At 49.7% G+C, this 14,631-nt stretch overlaps 1 non-coding gene across 1 annotated transcript; it reads left to right on the top strand.

Annotated features, from left to right (window-relative positions):
* Nucleotides 1–204: 204 nt before the first annotated feature.
* On the top strand, nt 205–295 carry trnat-ugu (transfer RNA threonine (anticodon UGU)). The gene is given in 2 exon segments: nt 205–241; nt 260–295. It is a non-coding gene; the product is annotated as a tRNA-Thr (tRNA).
* Nucleotides 296–14,631: the final 14,336 nt, after the last annotated feature.

Consider the following 14,631-nt stretch of genomic DNA (forward strand, 5'->3'; position numbering starts at 1 on the left):
CGCGCAGCCCTGCTTTACCCCACTGCTGATCTTGAAAGTGTCTGATGTTGCTCCATTGTAACTGATGGAACTGTGCATGCTCTCGTGGAAAGAAGAGATGATGCCCAAGAGTTCAGGAGGGCAGCCGAGTTTCCATCGCAGTTTGAAGAGTCAGTCTCTGCTGACAAGATCAAAGGCCTTGGTGATGTCGTTCAAAATATGTGTGGCTCTGTGGCGCAATGGATAGCGTGTTGGACTTGTAAATAATAATAACGCAGGCATTCAAAGGTTGTGGATTCAAATCCCACCAGAGTCAGATTTTGGACCAGAGACAGAAGAGCACAACGGAACAGAGTAAACAAGTGTGTCAAAAGCACCGACTCAGAGACAGAGCGAGAGAGAGAGGAGCACGGCAGGAGCGGAGCAGGGGTAAAAAAATCAAGGGGTGACATCACAATGGAGAGTGAGAGCAGGGAAACAGAGAGCCGCTGGGGTGAGTTTCCAGGATTTGGTTCTTGCTTCGGTGCAGTGGAAGGAGCTGTTTGGTGAGGATCTGGTAAGCTGTGACATCACAGGCAAGCAGGTAGTTGATTGGTTTGGAAAAATCTGCATGTTTGATGAGTATCTGGTAAGTGATTAAGGTCCATTTTAGTCCTAATGTTTAAAATAGTAAACAAATAAGTAGTAAGCTTAATAAAATATACAATAAAATAAACAACTGAATAAAATAATTAAGTAGTTAATTGAAACACGTTAAGGGTGACAGGACAGGTGATGTGTCACAGCTGCAGCATGTGGGAGCTCCTGGATGCCAGTGTGATCCAGAGCAAACACATCTGCAGCAAGTGTAGTATCTGTTCTTATCAGTGCTTATTTGATTGAGAAGAGACCATGATCATTGCCTTTTGATCCTGGGGGAACTTTGAGTAAAATGGCTATAACCAATTTTCGAGTTTCGGGCCAGGGAGTGCGCAACACTGTTCGGGTGGTCGTGAAGGACAAGGAAGGAGATGCACCGGTCGATCGCACCTTCTTCATCAAGAAATTTCTCTTCGATTGCTGCGGATTTCAAGCGACGGACGTCTTCTGCCTGCAGGATTTACCCAGCAGTGGATACTTCGACGTGACGTTCCGGAACGTGGCGGGATGCATCAAGTTTCTGAAGGCGTTCGAGGTGAAAGGGGACCGGGCGCCACTGTCGATCCTCACAGCGGAGCCGCTCTTCACGCTTCCGTCACAACGGTACCGGGTGGTGACGATTCACCTCTGCAACCACCATGTTCCGGTGGTGGATGTACTCACCTTTCTCGCCAGGTACGTCGAGGTGGCCGGCAGCAGCACTGATGTCAAGGACCCCTTTGGGATCTGGACCAGCAAGCGGCAGGTCAAGGTGACCTTGAAGGAAGATCCCAGTGGAGCCATCATCCACCCTCCCTCCAGCTTCGCTATCGGGGGAAGTTGAGGCTTCTTGGTCTACGCTGGGCAGCCCAGAGTTTGCCGCACCTGTAGCAAATCTGGTCACATGGCAGCCAACTGCAGCACGGTTGTTTGCAAGAACTTCAAGGAGGAAGGCCATCAGACCAAGGACTGTAAGCAGACTAAGTGTTGCAACTTGTGCGGTGCGGCAGGCCATCTCTACAAGACCTGCCCCAAACGTTGCCTCAGCTATGCTCAGGCGGCAAGGTCCAAGGAAAGGCCGGGAGAAGGTTCGACGAAGGCGTCCGCTGTTCGAAAGGAGACCAGCAACCTTCTCCGCAGCGAGGAACTTCAACCTGAGAAGGAAGGGGAGGCAGCTGAAACCAACGACCCAGCACCTATCCAGCGCCCGGAAACCCCTCCTCCACAGACAGAATCAATGGAGGAGGAGGCAGCAGATGGACAAACAGGTCAGTGGCAAGTGGTCCAGAGGAAAACCACAAAGAAAAAACATCCCAAAGCCACCACCCAAACCAGTGGCAAGAGGAGGCTCTCTTCTGAATCAGACTGCAACAACTCCTCTTCACTGGACGGGGAAATGCTGGAGCGACAGCCCCTTCAAAAGAGGTGGCAGAACTCCGAGATGGATGATAGAGCATCCCAGCCCCCGGGCACTGGAAGCAGTGATGGGCCCGGCGTGCCCCAACCCCAATGCCCCACACGTAACGACGTGGCCAACGCATCTCAGCTCCGGGACACCGGGAGCAAAGACACGTCTGGCGCACCTGAGCTCCGGGAGACCGGGAGCTGTGATGTTTTCGAGGAGGAACAGATGGAAGCAGCTGAGGACAACCCAATCCTCTCTGCCTACAAGACCCCCCCCAATGTCACCCGAGCGGCACAAACACTGCATGAAAAATCAGGAGGGGTTTCTGAGCCCAACCAACGTGAAACTGCTTGCGCACACGATGGGTATGCAGGAACATCCCGAAGGGGAAGGACTGGGACTAGCGAGGACAAATGGTATGGGAAGCAACAACTAATTTTTAGTAAAAAATGGGTGTACGAATTGCTTCCATTAATGTGCGTCACATTAAATCTACTACGCGATGTGTTTCAACCTTGGATTACCTTGCCAAGGTCAAAGCTGACCTACTGTTTCTGCAGGAGTGTGGAATACCACACCTCAGCACCTACAGGCAGTGGTCGCGATGGTGGTCCCATGGGCCATCGATCTGGTCGGGCGGTAATGACTGCCGTTCCTCCGGCCTGGGTATTCTGCTGCGGGGAGGTAACTTCACCATCTCCGAAGTTAAGGAGGTGGTGGGCGGCCGCCTCCTCGTAGCAGACGTGATGTACAACAACGCTCCGCTCCGGTTGATCAACGTGTACGCCCCGGTACAACGCAGAGAGCGGCTGACCGTCTTCCAGCAGCTCCCACTGCTGCTGGCGACGTCCAGGCCGGTCATCCTAGGCGGTGACTTCAACTGCATCATCGATGCGGCTGGACGATCCGGCAGTGACGACAGCAAACTGGACGCTACGTCCAGATTCCTAATAGAAACAGTTAAAGATGCCAAACTGCACGACGTCTTCAGCAAACCTGCAGACGGAGCGCAGCGCAGATACACATGGTCAAGATTGGACGGGTCTGCCCGTTCCAGGATTGACCTCCTGTTTGTGTCCCGTGCTGTCACAGTCGGATCCACCGACGTCAAGCCGGTGTTCTTCTCCGACCACTGCCTCTTTTTTTTTTTTTTAGAATTAGAATATTACAGCGCAGTACAGGCCCTTCGGCCCTCGATGTTGCGCCGTTCATCTGACCTACACTATTCCATTTACATCCATATGTCTATCCAATGACCACTTAAATGCCCTTAAAGTTGGCGAGTCTACTACTGTTGCAGGCAGGGCGTTCCACGCCCCTACTACTCTCTGCGTAAAGAAACTACCTCTGACATCTGTCCTATATCTTTCACCCCTCAACTTAAAGCTATGTCCCCTCGTGTTTGCCATCCTCATCCGAGGAAAAAGACTCTCACTATCCACCCTATCTAACCCTCTGATTATCTTGTATGTCTCTATTAAGTCACCTCTCCTCCTCCTTCTCTCTAACGAAAACAACCCCAAGTCCCTCAGCCTTTCCTCGTAAGACCTTCCTTCCATACCAGGCAACATCCTAGTAAATCTCCTCTGCACCCTTTCCAAAGCTTCGACATCCTTCCTATAATGCGGTGACCAGAACTGCACGCAATACTCCAGGTGCGGCCTCACCAGAGTTTTGTACAGCTGCATCATGACCCCGTGGCTCTGAAACTCGATCCCCCTACTAATAAAGGCTAACACACCATATGCCTTCTTAACAGCCCTATTAACCTGGGTAGCAACTTTCAGGGATTTATGTACCTGGATTAACAAGATCTCTCTGCACATCTACACGACCAAGAATCTTCCCATTAGCCCAGTACTCTGCATTGCTGTTACTCCTTCCAAAGTGAATCACCTCACACTTCTCCGCATTAAACTCCATTTGCCATCTCTCAGCCCAGCTCTGCAGCCTATCTATGTCCCTCTGTACCCTACACCACCCTTCGACACTATCCACAACTCCACCGACCTTCGTGTCATCCGCAAATTTACTAACCCACCCTTCTACACCCTCATCCAGGTCGTTTATAAAAATGACAAACAGCAGTGGCCCCAAAACAGAACCTTGCGGTACACCACTCGTAACTAAACTCCAGGATGAGCATTTGCCATCAACCACCACCCTCTGTCTTCTTTCAGCTAGCCAATTTCTGATCCAAAGCTCTAAATCACCTTCAACTCCATACTTGCGTATTTTCTGCAATAGCCTACCGTGGGGAACCTTATCAAACGCCTTACTGAAATCCATATACACCACATCCACGGCTTTACCCTCATCCACCTGTTTGGTCACCTTCTCGAAAAACTCAATAAGGTTTGTGAGGCACGACCTACCTTTCACAAAACCGTGCTGACTATCGCAAATGAACTTATTCTTTTCAAGATGATTATAAATCCTGTCTCTTATAACCTTTTCCAACATTTTACCCACAACCGAAGTAAGGCTCACAGGTCGATAATTACCAGGGCTGTCTCTACTCCCCTTCTTGAACAAGGGGACAACATTTGCTATCCTCCAGTCCTCCGGCACTACTCCTGTCGACAATGACGACTTAAAGATCAACAACAACGGCTCTGCAATCTCCTCCCTGGCTTCCCAGAGAATCCTAGGATAAATCCCATCTGGCCCAGGGGACTTATCTATTTTCACTCTTTCCAAAATTGCTAACACCTCCTCCTTGTGAATCTCAATCCCATCTAGCCTAGTAGGCTGTATCTCAGTAATCTCCTCGGCAACATTTTCTTTCTCTACTGTAAATACTGATGAAAAATATTCATTTAACGCTTCCCCTATCTCCTCTGATTCCGCACACAACTTCCCACTACTATCCTTGATTGGCCCTGTTCTAACTCTTATCATTCGTTTATTCCTGATATACCTATAGAAAGCCTTAGGGTTTTCTTTGATCCTATCCGCCAATGACTTCTCGTGTCCTCTCCTTGCTCTTCTTAGCCCTCCCTTTAGATCCTTCCTGGCTAGCTTGTAACTCTCAAGCGCCCTAACTGAGCCTTCACGTCTCATCCTAACATAAGCCGCCCTCTTCCTCTTGACAAGCGCTTCAACTTCTTGAGTAAACCACGGCTCCCTTGCTCGACAACTTCCTCCCTGCCTGACAGGTACATACTTATCAAGGACACGCATTAGCTGCTCCTTGAATAAGCTCCACATTTCGTTTGTGCCCATCCCCTGCAGTTTCCTTCCCCATCCTACACATCCTAAATCTTGCCTAATCGCGTCATAATTTCCTTTCCCCCAGCTATAATTCTTGCCCTGCGGTATATACCTGTCCCTGCCCATCGCTAAGGTAAACCTAACCGAATTGTGATCACTATCGCCAAAGTGCTCACCTACATCTAAATCAAACACCTGGCCGGGTTCATTACCCAGTACCAAATCCAATGTGGCATCGCCCCTGGTTGGCCTGTCCACATACTGTGTCAGAAAACCCTCCTGCACACACTGGACAAAAACAGACCCATCTAAAGTACTCGAACTATAGTATTTCCAGTCAATATTTGGAAAGTTAAAGTCCCCCATAACCACTACCCTGTTACTCTCGCTCCTGTCGAGAATCATCTTCGCTATCCTTTCCTCTACATCTCTGGAACTATTCGGAGGTCAATAGAAAACTCCCAACAGGGTGACCTCTCCTCTCCTGTTTCTAACCTCGGCCCAGACTACCTCAGTAGACGAGTCCTCAAACGTCCTTTCTGCCGCTGTAATACTTTCCTTGATTAACAATGCCACACCCCCCCCCCCTCTTTTACCCTCTTCTCTGTTCTTTCTGAAACATCTGGCCGACTGTCACTTGCAGGACGACCAGTGGGTTGGCAGAGGGACGTGGAAGCTCAATGCGACACTGCTGACCCCAGAGAACGTTGAGGAACTCAAAAGGGATTACAAAGGTTGGAGGACCGTGAAACCCCTCTTTGAGTCTCCAGTTCACTGGTGGGAAGCGATTAAGGAGAACATCAAGAGGTTCTTCATCCACAAAGGTGTTCAGAAGGGGAGAGAGAGACAGAGGGAAGTGTCCCGACTCCAGAAAATTATGCAAAATCTACTCCGGTTGCAGTCAATGGGGGTCGAGTTCAAGGAGGACCTCCAAGAGGTGAAGAGCCAGCAGGCCTCGTTCTTTGTCAAGGAGGCCTCCAAGATCATCTTCCGGTCCAGAGTCCGCTCCATCGAGCAGGATGAGACGTGCTCGCGTTACTTCTTCCAAAAGGTACACAGAGGGAGCTCTGTTATCAGCAGCCTGAAGGAAGAAGATGGCTCGGTAACGTCTTCGCAGTCCGATTTACTAAGGATCAGCAAATCCTTTTATGCTGGGCTGTATGACGCGAAGCCCACAGACAGCAGAGCCTCCCAGTCCTTCCTGTCATCTATCACAGAGGTCTTAGATGACAGCAGGAGGGAGAGACTGGACAAGCCGCTAACTCTGGACGAGCTGACAAAGGCCGTCGAGTCTTTCGAGACGAGTAAAACTCCCGGGAGCGACGGCTTACCGGTCGAGTTGTACTCGGCCCTGTGGGACTGGGTCGGCCCGGACCTGCTGGAAGTATACGAGAGTATGCTCCTGGCCGGCAGCATGTCAGAATCCATGAGAAAAAGCATCATCACCCTCATTTACAAGCAGAAGGGGGAGAGGGCAGAAATCAGAAATTGGCGGCCCATCTCACTGCTTAATGTTGTTTACAAGATTCTGTCCAAAGTCATAGCCAGTCGAGTCAAGTCTGCTCTGGAGTTGGTGATTCACCCCGATCAGACCTGTACTGTACCCGGCAGGAAGATCTCTGATAGTCTCCCGCTACTCAAGGATACGATCGCCTACGTACGGGACAGGAGGGTGGACACCTGCCTCATCAGCCTGGACCAGGAGAAGGCTTTTGACAGGATATCGCACACCTACAAGATGGACGTGCTTTCCAAAAAGGGATTTGGGGAGAGAATCTGCAATTGGATCCAACTGCTCTGCACAAACATCAGTAGCGCAGTCTCAATCAACGGGTGGGAATCTGAAAGTTTCCCGATCAAATCTGGAGTCAGACAGGGCTGCCCTCTGTCCCCGGTCTTGTTTGTTTGCTGTATTGAACCCTTTGCTGAGTATATTAGGAAGGATGCGAGCATAAGAGGGGTGACAATCCCAGGCAGCGGAGGCACTCAGGTCAAAACCTCCCGGTACATGGATGACGTCGCCGTTTTCTGCTCGGATCCGCTGTCCGTGCGCAGACTGATGACTATCTGCGACCAGTTCGAACTGGCCTCGGGAGCCAAAGTTAACCACGGCAAGAGCGAGGCCATGTTCTTTGGCAACTGGGCTGACCGATCCTTTGTCCCCTTCACCGTCAGGTCAGACTACCTGAAGGTGCTGGGGATATGGTTCGGAAGGGCCGGGGCGTGCACCAAAACATGGGAGGAGCGAGTAGCCAAGGTACGACAAAAGTTGGGCATGTGGGGGCAGCGATCTCTCTCCATTGTGGGTAAGAACCTGGTCATCGGGTGCGAGGCGCTCACGTTGATGGTCTACGTGGCGCAGGTCTGGCCCGTACCCCACTCCTGCGCCGTGGCAGTCACCCGAGCCATTTTCTGCTTCATCTGGGGATCTAAAATGGACCGGGTCCGGAGGGACACGATGTTCAAATCTCTGGACAAGGGCGGGAAAAATGTACCCAACGTGGCCCTCATCCTGATGACCACCTTCGTGTGTGGCTGCATCAAACTGTGTGTAGATCCCCAGTACGCAAACTCCAAGTGTCACTACGTGCTGAGGTTCTATCTGTCCCCGGTGTTGCGAAGGATGGGCCCGGTCACATTGCCGCGGAACGCTCCATGCAGTTGGGCGGTGCCATACCACCTATCCTTCGTGGAGCAGTTTCTGCGGGAAAACACCTTTGACCACCGGTCCATCAGGCAGTGGTCTGCACGGAAAGTCCTCAAGGCCCGACGGGAAAAGGAAACGGTGGATCATGTCGGATGGTTCCCCGAGCAGACCGTCAAAGTCATTTGGTGGAATGCCTCATCACCAGAACTTTCAAACAAGCACCAAGACGTAGCTTGGCTGGTGGTGAGAAGGGCCCTCCCCGTCAGATCCTTCACGCACACCCGAAGTCTCGCCCCCTCTGCACAGTGCCCTCGCATTGGCTGTGGTGGGGAAGAGACGGTCGCCCACCTCCTCCTGGAATGTGCCTTTGCAAAGCAGGTGTGGAAAGAGATGCAGTGGTTTTTGTCAAGGTTCATCCCAAGCAGCTCTGTAACACAGGAGTCTGTGCTCGACGGGCTGTTCCCAGGGACGCACACCGAGACAAACATCAACTGCTGCTGGAGGACTATCAATTCGGTGAAAGACGCCCTTTGGTCTGCCCGAAACTTGCTGGTCTTCCAGCGCAAAGAGTTGTCCACCACCGAATGTTGCAGACTGGCACATTCCAAGGTCCAGGACTACGTGCTGAAGGACGCACTAAAGCTTGGGGCAGCCGCAGCAAAGGCTCAATGGGGAAAGACCACAGTGTAAGGTTCCCCCACCAAGCTGGACTGAGGGGCTGGATCCATGGGAAACCCCTCGAACTGTATCGTTAATATTCTCAATTGCTGTAAATGTAAAACTGTAATTGACATGACAATTGTGAAACGGAAGGGTTGGGAAGAAACTCATGACAGTATTGAAGGAAACTGATCTCCCTTGAAATGTTTGTATTTTTTGATGCTGTTTTAAACTGTTTGGCAATGTAATTGTTACAGGTTTTTATGAATAAAGTATATTTTGGAAATAAAAAAAAAAGTTTGCGGCTCAAAGAGTGAGAAAAAAGGAATGTAGTGGCAGTAGGGGACAGTATAGTAAGGCGATTGACACTGTTCTCTGCAGCAAAGAGCATGAGTCCAGACGGCTGTGTTGCCTGCCGGTGCCAGGATTCAGGACGTCTGCTCAGGGCTGGAGAGAAACATACAATGGGAGGGGGAGGATCCAGTCGTCGTGGTCCATGTCGGTACCAATGACATAGGCAGGACAAGGTTAGTGGTTCTGCAAAGTCAGTATGAGGAACTAGGCAGCAAATTAAGTAGCAGAACCTCAAAGTTAATCATCTCTGGATTATTACCTGAGCCATGTGCAAATTGGCATAGGACAAATAAGATTAGAGAAATTAATGCGTGGCTCAAAGACTGGTGTGGTAGTAGTGGGTTCTGGTTCGTGGGACATTGGCACCAGTACTGGGGAAAGTGGTGGCTGTACCGTTGGGATGGTCTACACCTGAACCGTGCTGGTGCCGGTGTTCTAGCGAGCCACATAACGAGGGAAGTAGAGACAGTTTTCAACTGAATAGTGGGGGCAAGGGATCAAATTTGGGAAGATATGGTGAATCAAGGAGGAGAGACAAGGCAAGAGAGAAAGGTATAAATATGGGAAATGATAAACAGACTGTGACAGGAAGGGACAGAGCAGACAAATCTCAGAGTAAATCAACAGATAAGGCTGGAGGTTACAAAAATAATAAAAGGACAAAACTAAATGCTCTGTATCTGAATGCATGGAGCATTCGAAACAAAACAGATGAACTGGGAGCACAAATGGAATAAATAAGTGCGATCTGATAGTCATTACAGAGACCTGGCTGCAGGGCGTCATCGATTGGGATGTTAATATTGGAGGTTCCATGGCATTTAGGAAGGACAGGAAGCTTGGAAAAGGTGGTGGGGTAACTCTGTTAATTAATGATGGTATTAGCGCCAGAAAGGCCGAGAGGGGGGTTTTGACGACTGGGCAACTCTCAACCTCCATAAATTTGCCCAGGCATGCGCCATGGAGAGGTCACTCCATAGTTGCCTCACAGCGACTAAAACAACACGGAAGGCAGCAGTTACGGGTTATAAGTCCAGATAAATTGGCGTAGAAACTGGGCGCCACGGGTTGCCTTTGTCGGTGGGAGAGGTCATTGCACCTCACTGGACAGCTACCGCCCGCCTCAAACCGGGCAGCCCCCGGTCAATAAGGTTCTGTCCCGCCACAGTCTGCCTGCTTCAATGGGTGCTTGGAGCTCAGGGTCATTGCCCGAAAGGTGGACTGATACACCGCACCAAACAACATGAAAAAAGGAAAGAAGGTACCAGCCCTTCGCTTTGCAAGCTGGAACGTCAGAACTATGTGTCCTGGCCTGTCGGAAGACCTTACACAAATCAACGATTCTCGGAAGACCGCCATCATTAACAACGAGCTCAGTAGATTCAATGTGGACATTGCAGCACTTCAGGAGACTCGCCTCCCCGCGAGTGGCTCTCTAGCAGAGCAAGACTACACCTTCTTCTGGCAGGGCAGGGATCCTGAAGAACCAAGACAGCATGGAGTGGGCTTCGCCATCAGAAACTCCTTGCTCAGCATGATAGAGCCTCCCTCAAATGGCTCGGAACGCATACTGTCCATCCGACTGCTCACCACCTCTGGTCCAGTACACCTGCTCAGCATCTATGCTCCAACACTCTGCTCCGCACCTGAAGCTAAAGACCAGTTCTATGAACAACTCCATAACATCATTAGCAGCATCCCCAACACCGAACACCTATTCCTGCTGGGGGACTTTAATGCCAGGGTTGGGGCCGACCATGACTCATGGCCCTCCTGCCTTGGGCGCTATGGCGTTGGAAGGATGAATGAGAACGGGCAGAGACTGCTTGAGTTGTGTACCTATCATAACCTCTGCATCACCAACTCGTTCTTTCACACTAAACCCTGTCACCAGGTTTCATGGAGGCACCCAAGATCACGTCGTTGGCACCAGCTAGACCTCATTGTCACAAGGCGAGCCGCCTTAAAGTGTTCAAATCACACGCAGCTTCCACAGTGCGGACTGCGACACCGACCACTCCCTGGTGTGCAGCAAGGTTAGACTCAGACCAAAGAAGTTGCATCATTCCAAGCAGAAGGGCCACCCGCGCATCAACACGAGCAGAATTTCTCACCCACAGCTGTTACAAAAATTTCTAAATTCACTTGTAACAGCCCTTCAAAACACTCCCACAGGGGATGCTGAGACCAAATGGGCCCACATCAGAGACGCCATCTATGAGTCAGCTTTGACCACCTACGGCAAAAGTGCGAAGAGAAATGCAGACTGGTTTCAATCTCATAATGAAGAGCTGGAACCTGTCATTGCCGCTAAGCACATTGCACTTTTGAACTACAAGAAAGCCCCCAGCGATTTAACATCCGCAGCACTTAAAGCAGCCAGAAGTACTGCACAAAGAACAGCTAGGCGTTGCGCAAACGATAACTGGCAACACCTATGCAGCCATATTCAGCTGGCCTCAGACACCGGAAACATCAGAGGAATGTATGATGGCATGAAGAGAGCTCTTGGGCCAACCATCAAGAAGATCCCCCCCCTCAAATCTAAATCGGGGGACATAATCACTGACCAACGCAAACAGATGGACCGCTGGGTTGAGCACTACCTAGAACTGTACTCCAGGGAGAATGCTGTCACTGAGACTGCCCTCAATGCAGCCCAGCCTCTACCAGTCATGGATGAGCTGGACATACAGCCAACCAAATCGGAACTCAGTGATGCCATTGATTCCCTAGCCAGCGGAAAAGCCCCTGGGAAGGACAGCATTACCCCTGAAATAATCAAGAGTGCCAAGCCTGCTATACTCTCAGCACTACATGAACTGCTATGCCTGTGCTGGGACGAGGGAGCAGTACCCCAGGACATGCGCGATGCCAACATCATCACCCTCTATAAAAACAAAGGTGACCGCGGTGACTGCAACAACTACCGTGGAATCTCCCTGCTCAGCATAGTGGGGAAAGTCTTTGCTCGAGTCGCTCTGAACAGGCTCCAGAAGCTGGCCGAGCGCGTCTACCCTGAGGCACAGTGTGGCTTTCGTGCAGAGAGATCGACTATTGACATGCTGTTCTCCCTTCGTCAGATACAGGAGAAATGCCATGAACAACAGATGCCCCTCTACATTGCTTTCATTGATCTCAGCAAAGCCTTTGACCTCGTCAGCAGACGTGGTCTCTTCAGACTACTAGAAAAGATCGGATGTCCACCAAAGCTACTAAGTATCATCACCTCATTCCATGACAATATGAAAGGCACAATTCAACATGGTGGCTCCTCATCAGAGCCCTTTCCTATCCTGAGTGGTGTGAAACAGGGCTGTGTTCTCGCACCCACACCTTTTGGGATTTTCTTCTCCCTGCTGCTTTCACATGCGTTCAAATCCTCTGAAGAAGGAATTTTCCTCCACACAAGATCAGGGGGCAGGTTGTTCAACCTTGCCCGTCTAAGAGCGAAGTCCAAAGTACGGAAAGTCCTCATCAGAGAACTCCTCTTTGCTGACGATGCTGCTTTAACATCTCACACTGAAGAATGCCTGCAGAGTCTCATCGACAGGTTTGCGTCTGCCTGCAATGAATTTGGCCTAACCATCAGCCTCAAGAAAACGAACATCATGGGGCAGGATGTCAGAAATGCTCCATCCATCAATATTGGCGACCACGCTCTGGAAGTGGTTCAAGAGTTCACCTACCTAGGCTCAACTATCACCAGTAACCTGTCTCTAGATGCAGAAATCAACAAGCGCATGGGTAAGGCTTCCACTGCTATGTCCAGACTGGCCAAGAGAGTGTGGGAAAATGGCGCACTGACACGGAACACAAAAGTCCGAGTGTATCAGGCCTGTGTCCTCAGTACCTTGCTCTATGGCAGCAAGGCCTGGACAACGTATGCCAGCCAAGAGCGACGTCTCAATTCATTCCATCTTCGCTGCCTTCGGAGAATACTTGGCATCAGGTGGCAGGACTATATCTCCAACACAGAAGTCCTTGAAGCGGCCAACACCCCCAGCTTATACACACTACTGAGTCAGCGGCGCTTGAGATGGCTTGGCCATGTGAGCCGCATGGAAGATGGCAGGATCCCCAAAGACACATTGTACAGCGAGCTCGCCACTGGTATCAGACCCACCGGCCGTCCATGTCTCCGTTATAAAGACGTCTGCAAACGCGACATGAAATCGTGTGACATTGATCACAAGTCGTGGGAGTCAGTTGCCAGCATTCGCCAGAGCTGGCGGGCAGCCATAAAGACAGCGCTAAATTGTGGCGAGTCGAAGAGACTTAGTAGTTGGCAGGAAAAAAGACAGAGGCGCAAGGGGAGAGCCAACTGTGCAACAGCCCCAACAAACAAATTTCTCTGCAGCACCTGTAGAAGAGCCTGTCACTCCAGAATTGGCCTTTATAGCCACTCCAGGCGCTGCTTCACAAACCACTGACCACCTCCAGGCGCGTATCCATTGTCTCTCGAGATAAGGAGGCCCAAAAGAAGTAGCGCAATAGAGAGGGATGACCTAAGTTCAGGAGATCACGATGTAGAAGCAGTTTGAGTTGAGATGAGAAATAATACAGGCAAGACGTCACTTGTGGGAGTGGTGTACAGGCCACCTAACATTAACCACACTGCAGGATGGGGTATAAAAAAAGAAACAATGGCAGCTTGTCAGAAAGGTACAGCAATAATTATGGTGGATTTTGATATCCATATAGACTGGAAAATTCTGATGGGCAGAGGTAGCCTAGATGAGGAGTCCACAGAATGTTTTTGGGATAATTTCTTGGAAAAATAAGTTCTGGAGCCAACCTGAGAGCAGGCTATACTAGACCTGACATTGTGCAATGAGATAGGATTAATTAATGACCTCATAGTTAAGGTGCCCCTAGGTAGTAGCGATCATAACAAGTTTGAATTTTACATTCAGTTTGAGGGAGAGAAGAGTGGGTCCCAGACTAGTATTTTAAACTTAAATAAGTGCAATTATAAGGGCATGAAAGCAGAGCTAGCTAAAGTGAACTGGCAAATTAGGTTAAGGGATAGGTCAATCGAGATGCAGTGGCTGACATTTAAGGAAAATTTCAGAATACACAGAATAGATACATTTCAACGAGAAAGAAAAATTCCAAAGGTGGGACTCACCATCCATGTTTAATGAAAACAGTTAAAGATACTATCAAACTTAAAGAAAATGCTTATAATTGTGCAAAGGTGGGAGGCAGGTCAGAAGATTGGACAGAATATAAAAAACAGCAAAGAATGACTAAAAGATTGATAAGGAAGGTAAAATTAGAGTACGAGAGAAAGCTAGCAAGAAATATCAAGACAACTAGTAAGAGTTTGGATAGATATTTTAAAAAGAAAAGAGTTAACAAAGTGAGTGTTGGTCCTATGGAAAGTGTGTCTGGGGAATTAATAATGGATAATTAAGAGATGGCAGATGAATTGAACAGATACTTTGGATTGGTCTTCACTATTGAGGATACAAATAACATCCCAGTATTAGCTGCAAGTCAGGAAATGGAAGGGAGGGAGGAACTCAAGAAAATTACAATCACCAGGGAAGTGGTACTAAACAAATTGTTGGAGCTGCGGGCTGACAAGTCGCCAGGTCCTGAAGTGGCTAGTGAGATAGTTGATGCGCTGGTTTAATTTTCCAAAATTCCCTCACTTCGGGAAGGTTCTGTTAGATTGGAAAGTAGCGAATGTAATTCATTTATTCAAAAAGGGAGGGAGACAGAAAGCAGGAAACGACAGGCCGGTTAG

The sequence above is a fragment of the Heterodontus francisci genome, unplaced genomic scaffold (assembly GCF_036365525.1).
Source record: "Heterodontus francisci isolate sHetFra1 unplaced genomic scaffold, sHetFra1.hap1 HAP1_SCAFFOLD_59, whole genome shotgun sequence".
Taxonomy (NCBI): domain Eukaryota; kingdom Metazoa; phylum Chordata; class Chondrichthyes; order Heterodontiformes; family Heterodontidae; genus Heterodontus; species Heterodontus francisci.